At 39.2% G+C, this 10265-nt stretch overlaps 1 protein-coding gene across 2 annotated transcripts in view; it reads right to left on the reverse strand.

The window, feature by feature from the left end:
• Window positions 1–9937, reverse strand: part of Col8a1 (collagen type VIII alpha 1 chain) — a 147231-nt gene extending 137294 nt beyond the window's left edge. The window contains exon 1 of one of the 2 annotated variants that reach the window (XM_005335066.5): window positions 9746–9937. The gene's annotated coding sequence lies outside the window, so the exon portion shown is untranslated. The remainder of the gene's footprint in view (window positions 1–9745) is intronic. The other variant, XM_013362777.4, reaches the window with a different exon arrangement.
• Between the last annotated feature and the right edge of the window lie 328 nt (window positions 9938–10265).

A 10265-nucleotide genomic window follows, 5' to 3' on the forward strand; every position in this document is an offset into this window, starting at 1 on the left:
ACTAAAAACCACATGCTAGAGTGTCACTCTGGTTACCAGATTGACGCCAAGGAACTTGTAATCATTTGAGGAGTTTATGGAGAAAACTTAGCCCTTCAGAATTACCCAAGGGACAATAATAGTTTTTTCTTTCTTTTTTAATTATAAAATTCTTACTCTAGAATGACAAAGTGCTTTTCAAAATAAAAAATATGCAAAAGAAATAGAAATTAAAATAACACTATTAAGCAAGAAACAGAGCCAGTCAGCAGTGTCTAGGAACAGAGCCACTGGAACTCTGTCACTTTATGAGTCAGAGGCATTGTCACGGGAGTAAATGTTTTTTTTCTTCCCTTTATAATAGGACCATACATGATGAGAGGCAGCACTGAGATGCAGGAAGATGATGGGCTTTGGACAGACTTGGATGAACATACTGGCTGTATTGCTTCATAGCTCTGTGGCTCTGGACAAGCTGCTTGACAGAGTAGAGGCTCAGTTTCCTCATGGTTAAGTTTTTGGGTTGATATAAGGAATAGAGAAAATGGGACTAGTACGATGTCTAGTTTTGTTAGACAATGAATATTTTCTATTATTATAACTATTAATGACAAGTTTGAATTTTTCTCTCTTGAATGACTATGAGACTCTTATTTTTGTAAAGGAGAGGATACTTGACTCTTGTCACTTTTCAGATACTGGCTTCTAGGTACTAACTTTGTGAAAGGGAAAGAGAATTCCCAAAGTAAGAGACCTAAGAGAAATTGGGAATCTTAAGGGGTGGAAGGCCTGAGTGTCATAGATAAATCAAATAATCCCAGGTAGAGTAAATTATAATAGACTATTAGTATTTTCCTATTATTGAGATTAGGCTCCCTAATGATAGTGAGGGGGCAAATGTTCAAAGAAGATATTTGGCTAATGATCTCAGTTAATTAATGATGGGTAAAGTCAAAACAGAATTGTCAGCTCAGAAATTGATGAGACAGTTCATAGAATTATCTAAGCTTCTTGTTTATTGAATTTATTGCTCATTTTTGGCCACTTCTCTATAACAAAATATCCAGAGAATGAGAACAAAGGGAGAAGAAAGAGACAATTTTAATCTGTCTACTGCCAGGAAGAGTTTTTTTTTTTCTTTTTTAAAAGTGGAGGTTGAAGAAGAGAGGAGAGCATTTCCGCCATTGTTATTATCGTTACTATGATAAAGAACTGAGCCATAGAACAAGGCATGTCCATTTGCTCTTGTTGTTCTTTTCCCACATAGATTTAGAAATTTATCACACTGGGATTGTTTGTTATTTTATGGCCTGTCAAAGCACATATCTTATATTGATGTTCAGTATGTAGTACATAATAAATAACAACACTGAAAATACCATATCACAGGACATTTTGAAATAATGAAGTAGGAAGTGATTTCCAAGCTGTTTGCAAACTGTTCCATAAAATACCAATCCCAAGACATGCTCTTGGGTAGGGGAGATCTGCTATCAAATGTTAATATAGATACCAATTAGTATCCCAGTTAGTAGTGCTTTGAAAAACACTTTAGAAAATGTTGAAGAGGGGATAAAGAGATTTTATGCAACATAATAATTATTTTTAAAATAGCATCTTTCCCTAGTTAAAGTAGAATTTTAGATCACAAATTCTTTGTGTGTGTGTGTGTGTGTGTGTGTGTGTGTGTGTGTGTATGTGTGTGAGGGAGAAATTCCCCTTTGATGTCAAAATATGGATTGGTAAACATAGGCCTTTTGAGGCTTTTTAAGCCATAATTTTTGTTTCTTTCCCCCTTTCCACTTGCCCTTGATCTTTTCTGGCTTTTTGAGACATGTGGGATTATCCTCTGTATTCTAAGAAGCAAGAATGCTCTTGCTATATCTTGGAAGGTAATGTGCCTATTTGAAACTTTATCTCATTTTGACTGGCTCTGTAGAAATACCACAGCCATTCCCAGGTGTTATGAGTATAATCCATTTCCTATACTAAATAAATAACTGTACAGCCATGCTGAAGTGGCCTCATTCACCTGGCAAGAAAGACTCTACAAGTGTTTAAGTGATAAAGAGAGTGGTTATTTGAGAACTGTTCTTTATATATATATATATATATATATATATATATATATATATATATATATATATATATATATATATGCACAGAGGTGATTAGTGACTTTCCCCAGGCCCCAGCGAGACAGAGAGAGTCTAGGTGTTTTTGAGATTAAAATACTGAAGATTTTTCTGGAATGGAGGATTCCTGAGCCACATGCATACCAACTCCATAGCTTCATCTTCATTGATATCAGAAATAGAAGTAGAGAGGATTACTCTGTTTTGCTGCAAATGTCATAGTTTTTTTTTTAAACAAAGAAAGCAGCCCTTCTCTGGTGTGCCAAGGATTTATTTTTATGGTTCTAATTGATCTCTATCCCCCAAAGGGTACTGAATTATGCAAGTGTCTCAAGTCTTAACAAGTTATCCCCACACAGCTGTGCAATGGAAATGTTCAACAGAAAGGTATTCACTTCAGTCTAGGCAAGGCCCTGGCTAGTCCCTGGAGACCCACATGCAGGGAAGCAGGGTTCTGGGCCATATTGGTGGGAGAAGCTTGTCTGGCCCATTTCTATCTTCTCCTCTCTCCTATCTCCTTCCCCTTATCCTGCTGACAAGGGAGGGTCTAGTTATGGCAGATCTTTTGCCCTCTTTGTGCTTGTCTCTCATTGACCTCCAGCTGCCAGAGTTTGTTTATTACTGAAATGAGCATTTAGATTCAGTCTTGGCTGGTGGTAGCCTTGGAAAGAATATTTTCTAAGATTGCTTTGGTTTTCTTTCAAATAAACTTCTGCAAGCCCGGACATTTCTGGCATTGCTAAAATGCGGGTGATTTATTCTTAGAGGCTTAAATTAGGAATTTTTTGAAAATGAAAACTAACAATGTTAGGAACACTCTAGCCACCGGTTGTAATAGACACCTTACTCTGCTTTTTATCAGAAAAATTCAAATCTGAAGGCTCCCCGCTGGCAACAGGTTCCATTCTGAAACCCTCAGCCCCGTGGCTCCCTCTACTGGTGAGCAACCTCCCTTCCACTCTTGCGGGCAGCTGGAGATTGGAATAAACTGGGAGGGAGACTAGATGTGTCATTTTAAAACTAGGAATTGTGGATCCAATAGCATATTTTGCAGCAGATCCCTTTTCTTCCCTCATTCTTCCAACCTCAACAATCTTGGCTACCTAAGTCACAAATTCTTAGCTCCACCTAGTGTCTCCCTCCATGTACTTCTTGGCTTTATCTTATGTCCGCCTTTTGTAAGAGGTCGCTGTTTGGATGGATTGCATTGATGAGTGTTATGACTCCTCATGGTTCAGACTGGGCAATCAATAAGTAGAGACTTTTCAATAAATATAATAATGTACAGTTATCACTTTGGATTTATGAGTCAAGTTTAGACTTAGCTTTATCGTGTACATGGCATGCCAGTTGGAAGCATATATTAAATGGGATGATTACTGCTGGTAAAATGCATCCCAGTTTCTCCATCCACATTCTTTCAGGCACCTTTTAGATCTGAAGTCACCCTACTAAGCTGAAGGCGGCTATGATTTAACCCTTCTGCTGCCTGGTAGTGAAAGTTCTATATTAATTGCTTTTCTTGCCTTAGTATATGGAGGGCAAATTTCTAGAAAAATAGCAGTTTTATCTTGTTAACAGAAGGGACTGGAGATGCTCCACAACAGGCTGGATACATGCTATTGCCTGGGGAAGCCAACAGCTGACACCCACACCCAGGCCTATTCAGTTAGTTGGAAAGTAGCACATGGAGTGATTAATTGCTTTAGTATCAGCACATCAAATGATCCAAAGCCTAGATCCATGTGATGTAAACATGTCAATGGAGAGTTCAGTAGAGACAGCCCTCTCAAGAAAGACTTAAGAGGTCGTTTTCACAATAACGCTTAAATTTAGTGATAGATTATGTACATTTTAACATATAATAAATCAATTTCAAAATCAAATTACTCTTTCAAAGATATGCAAACAATTGTCAGGCATGCTTTAGAGGAAAGTGAAGAAGCATCTGGGGTAACATCTGTCTACTCATTCAGGGTAAATTGCTTCCAGAAATGATATAAGAATATTCTTTTCTACCTTCATCACTTTCTGTAGTGGAGGAACTTTGTGTGTTACCAGTAATTGTGTAATTGTGTCGTTATCTCAGCAGAGAATATTTTGAAATCTTGACATCTATAGTTATTATCTGGGTCAGAGTCAAGTCTGAATGTGGTCAAATGAGGCTCTTTTTCCAGTTGAAGTCCAGTCAAGGGTAAAGAAGAATTTGAATAGATACAAAGCCTATACTTTTTTTTTTTTTTTTTACCAGTGTGATCCCATCTTTTAATGGTGCAGTGCTTAAAGAATACTGACCCAGATGGGCGTTCATCTCTCACATAGAGGGTCTGGGTTCAAACCATCATAAAAACCCTTTCTCCAGCACCTGGGATTTCTCAGGAACCTCTCCTCTGTTTCAGAGGTATGGACTCTCATGGCTGCACCTTCCTGTCTTTGTATTGGTGTCTCCTGATCACCCCTCCTTGCCCCCATTACACCTCAAGTCTACAGCCTCCAATCAGCATGCTCCTCATATTTTGTCTGATGGTCTATCATGTGTATTTTGCTCTTTCTCTCTTTAAAGACTCAGGAAGGTACGAGGTGGTTAGATTGGCAACACATTGTCTGTTGGGTGGAAGAGGAGGAAGATTATACTGTAAATCATCATACATTAATATATTAACATTTATGTTCTGTCACATAAATATTAGAACGAGACCTTAGTCCTCATCATATTTCAGAAAATAATCTAACTTTTAGAACTCAGGTAAAGGTGGGAAGGAATAGAAAGAATACTGCAGCCACTGATGAAGTTTAATGAACTCTTCTATGTTTCCTAAAGCATGAGGAAATCTTTTAAACATTTGAGATTTGAGTCCTTATCTGTCCCTACAGACTTCTTATAGAGATTATTATGGAAGGAGATAAGAAAGATGGATTTTTTATACTCAGCCATTTTCTTAAATTTGAAAAAAAAATTCATAATTTCTCACACTGAACACAGATTTACCCAGCAGCTATTAGGTACCCATTTCTGGAACAAGGAAACACATACAATGATTGGTGTTGATCAGTGACTCTACTCCTCACGTGTTTGTATCAATGTTTCCTAGACATTCTGTGGCAGAGGTATAGCTGTAGTCTACACCTCTACAGCTGTGAATTCCTACAGGATGCTCAGCATCGTCACAGACACCTTAGCTTCATGTTGTGTGGGGAGGCACATCATAGTTACTCAAGACAGAGCGCTGACTACAGGGTTCGGGGGTTCGGCTACTTGATCTTGGTTCTGCTACACCCATCTAAGTGATCTTGGGAAAGACATCAACCTTTCTGACTTTTCCCATCTGTAAAATGAACTTTTAGTTAAGATTAGCTCCAAAGTTTCTTCTAGCATTTATATTTTGGATACTCTAAGTTCTTGTAATTATCAAGAAGTTAGAAACTGGAATTTTTTTTTTTTTAAAAAAGTTGCTTCTATAGAAATCTCAGAGAATTTATTGGAGGCAAGGAAAAATTCTAAATTATCTTTTTTTCTAGGAATAAAGGTTTAGAAAAAAATGTGACATTTTTTATTTGATGGAGTGAAAATTTATATCCTATTTAAGAGAAGTCTGCGGAGACTTTGGGTAATGAGAAAAGCCACAAGTATGAGTGGTACTCCAAAAACTTGGTCTATAAGAATTGAAGAGATTTCTTCCACTGAAAAAACAAAGGCTGTGGTGTAGAGGCACTGTGACTACATCTGCAAATCCTGAGAAGGTTTTGCTAAAGGACAGAAGGGCCAGTTTTTGTTTTCCAGGAAGGGAAATGGAAGCGAGCTCCAAATAAAGGACACAGAGGGTGAATCATCAGGCATCTTTTAATACATCACGTAATCAGCTTCAATTGTCACTTTAGCTCCTACTGGACGTTGAGAAATCAGAATTCATTATTTTAGATGATTATGGTTAGTTCTGGAGAACTTTTTATTTTATTTACTTTAGTTTCCTCCAATGCAATATCACCGTCTTGATGGATCTGTGTACGTAGGGATTCCAGGTTGTGGGTATTGTCACCTTGTGTGACTCCCTTTAACTTCATTCCTGTAAATCTATTTGCTTGGGGAAAGATGGCAAAGAACCTCCTTCCTCAAACAGCAAATTGTTACTGATGTGATATTGGAATCTCTGACTAGCCTGTTGGTGCTGAAATGTGGTTAACTCTCTCTCACTCTTTATGCTTCCTCGGTTCTCTAGAAAAGGGGAGTTAGCAAAGCTATAATTTAGTACTGTGGGGTGTGAACAGCTGTTAATGACTGCCAGGCCATTGGGAGATCTTTCTTATTATATCCTTAGCATTTGGGAACAAGTTGTAAACTTGCTCCTTTCTCTCCACTGTCCCCCGCTTTTCCTAGACGAATTAGGTAGTGAAAGATCTTTTTCACAAGATGCTAAAGAGAAAGATTCTCTAGATTCCACAGGCATCCTTTGTCTCCTTAACCTCTTCATCTGCTTTTTTTTCTTAGCAATTAGAACAGTGCACCTGTCTCTCACAAGTCTCAAGACCAGTTGCTCTCTTTACATTATGCACATACATGTTTACGGGGAGCAAGTGAAGAAAAGGAAGTTTACACATGCAGAAAGACCTGTTTCTCAGTGGTTTCTTGGAGGAGCAGGGATTGGGAATGTGTTTATGTCTTAATCACTCTGTAGTTACCCATACCACGGTGGGTGACACTGGAGAAGAAGAAGTAAATTGCTGTTTCTAACCTGCAAATAAATAATCACCCAACACTGTACCCTCCAGGAGAGTTAGATTAATGACCTACTCATTATTTAAAAATATGTTTGGAGGTTTTATGCCCATAATTGAGCTTTTAAAATTATAACTGGCAGATTCCTGTGGGTTTTAATATAGGGCTGAACTGAAATCATTTTTGTCTCTAGGACTCAGCTATTCTCTTTGGTCAGAGAAGGAGAACTAAGGAGAAGAACAAGTTAAGAGATGGATCTTAACTTCATCAGTGGTAATACTCTCCTTGGTGGAAAACAAAAATCAAAGAAACAAACAATTAAGAGCAGACATGAATTTTGCTCTTCTTCATCCCCCTCAGACCGCAAGAGTTATATTTTTATGAGAGATCCTGATCATTTTTCTGTGATTTCTCCAACTTCACTCTTAATTCCTTTTTTATTCCCATCCTCCTATCTTTGATTTTTTCCTTTCAAATGGAAATATAGGAGCATATGCTTTTTGATCATGGAGAAGACATATTTTGCGATTTTAACAATAATAGAATATTTAAAATGTTTGTTTCCATAAGTACGGCAGGCCCTGGAAGTCAACAAAGCACCCTTCTGTGTCTCTCCTGAAAGGGGCAGCCACTTCTCTTCTCTTTTTTTGAGAAATGTTAAGAAGTCAATTAAAGCCTGCTGCACTGGTATTGGGTAAGTATAGCCAAGAATCTGACTCAGGGGCAGTTTAGAAAGGCAAAAAACAGGAGACTCATATTACTACATCCTGGGCAGAAGGGGCAATACTGGGGTTTTCGGTGTGAAACCTCACCACTGAGTTTTCTAAAAACTTAAGAAGGGAAGTGCCAACTTGCTTGATATGTGCCCTATGGAAGGAATCATTTTGGTAAAGCCCCCTTGGGAGGGTTAGATCACCAACAATCTAAGATGATCTCACCCAGTTAGTTATTTAGGGGGTTGAACCTGATGGCACATAGGGAAGGCAGTTACTGTTAAATGGTTCATAGCTGATCCAGTGGACTAACTGCCAGGAAAAGCAGAAGCAAACCCCCAGAGAACGCTTTTCATCCCCAAATTTAGGAATAACAGGGAGCTCTTTGGCACTGGGAACATTTCCCCCTACCACGGGAAAGACAACTTCACATAAGGAATCTAGTGAATGAAGCGGTGTATGTTCATCCTTGGGATGATGGGCAGGAGTCAGACACTATTATAAAGGAAGAAAGAACTTGGACATATCAGGCACTTGGTTTGGCCTTGTTTCATACCTGTGCTCAGTCATGGTTGATTAGCCAGTTACATCAGATATAAAGCAAGACATCTGCACTGTGGCTTGAGATAAAAGGTCTTTTAATATGTTCAGGTCACATATAATCTTGGTCAATAGCAATCTTTTATCATTTTCTTAAAGGAAACCACACGCCTTTGCAATAATTTTTTTTCCAATGGAAAAAAAATTGAACATGACAGAAAGCTTTACATATAACTCTTTCATTGAGTAATACTAGTGAATCCCTTCATTCTATCTCAAACAGAATTTTAAAATATCTTTTGCATTAAAAAGACCTTCAGTGGGATATCTAACAATGATTTCTAGTTTCTTTAACAGAGGAAAATTTTGTACAGCTTTGGTGAGTTTTTCCTTCTCCTATGAAACAATATAAACCAACAACCAAACAAGAAAAGGGAATGGGTTTCTCTTACTTTAAGAACCTTAAGGGCCAAAATAGTGGTTTGGTTTCCTGACTGGCAGCTTCAGTTTGCCTTCTCTAAGCGGTCTTGTGCAATTCCCCAGAGGAAACATTTGAAGAGGTTTTTTTCTCCCACATGAGAGAGAGTTTCATCCCACACAACCCACAGAAGTTAATGGCAAACTGCATGGACCAAGAGTCTTGCTTTTACTGAAGTAGCAGTGGACGGTGGTTTGCTCTCACAGGTGCACACACTCTTTCCACCTTAGGGAGAACAGATTCGTTTTTTTCCCAGAGGGTAGCTTAAACACCTATTAGTTGTGTGAGAATCCCCTGCCAATCAGGTAGGTTTTGTTAGATGAAGGAAGAAGGGGTGGTGAGGAGGATTAAAACTTTCAAATCCACTCTAGCTGATTTTTCTTTATAGCAGGCTGGTGTACACAGAAGTATTGTATAATCTGGCCTGTATTTTTCTCTTACTGTGAAACATATTGAATCACTTTATGTTTAGGTGTGTGTATAGAAATTCATAAAGTTCTTTTATATACTTTCCTCGTCCCAATACAATTCTCATTTTAAAACCTGGTGAAAAGATAGCTTTGTAAGAGCTCTTCCTGCCCCAGCTTGTAAATTTGGATTTGTTCTTTCCTATCTACCAGCCACCTGATTACTGTCCCTGTGCAAAGGGCACCCGTTCACATCATTTTTTCCAAGCACTTAAACCTGGAAAGATATTTTTTTTTTTTTAAGGACTCACAGAAGCTGTCTTGGGGGGTTTGGAAAACATGGCAAAATTGTTAGCAGACCTTTTGACTGTGCTATTTTTAGGAAGCTAATTGTGTTCTTTTAAAGTACATTTTTGACAATGGGACAATGTTTTTCTTGCCCCTGCTGATATGTGAAATATTTACAATGAAAAACGTCAGTATTAACACCCCAAAACAGATACAGTTTAACCTCAGCAACAGTTAGCAAGAGGGGAAAAGGGATTTAAAAAGAGAAAAGGGTTTTGTAATATTTATGCTGCTGTTTCTACCGAAAAGGAGTTTTATTTCACTGTTCAAACAGAAGTTTGTTTTCAAACCAGTTGCTGTAACTAGCAACCAGCAGCTGATCGGGCATCCATACAAATTAACTCTAACCAAACAGTGAGCGCATTGCCCAGACCTGACTAATGCCCCCGCAGGAACCCCTAGTAGGTCCACTGCCTGCAGAAGTGTCTTACCTTGTACACGTATGATCAGGGAGACAGGCTCGCGGGCTCCCACGGAGAGGACCAGGGAAGTGCTCTGATCCGCTGCTGGTAACATGCACTAGGCTTTTATGGGCAGGTGGGAGGAGCTGCTCCTCATAGTAGGTGGGCAGGGAAGGAGCGGCGGGCGGGCAGCCCCGGGAGGAGCTGGACACTTCTCTGGGGAGGGGCCGAGAGGGCGGAGAGGGCAGAGCCGATTGCCTGCGAGAGGGAGGAGAGACAGGGATGGGTGGGGGGAGGAAGAAGGAGTGGAGAAGGGCATGAGAGAGAGGGAGAAAATAGAGAAGGAGATCTAGACCACAGATGGGGAAAAGTTGGGGAGGAAATGAATGGGGGGCAGGTGGAGGGGGAGAGCGGGGAGGGAGAAAGGGAGAGAGACACTGAGAGACCGAGAGGCAAGATTTGGAAGAAAATGGGAATTGGATTATTTTCCGGTTTTGATTGACATTTGGTGAGGGAAGTTGTGTGTGACAGTTAATACTAAAGGTGCTAA

Source organism: Ictidomys tridecemlineatus, chromosome 3 (assembly GCF_052094955.1).
Source record: "Ictidomys tridecemlineatus isolate mIctTri1 chromosome 3, mIctTri1.hap1, whole genome shotgun sequence".
NCBI classification, from domain to species: Eukaryota; Metazoa; Chordata; class Mammalia; order Rodentia; family Sciuridae; genus Ictidomys; species Ictidomys tridecemlineatus.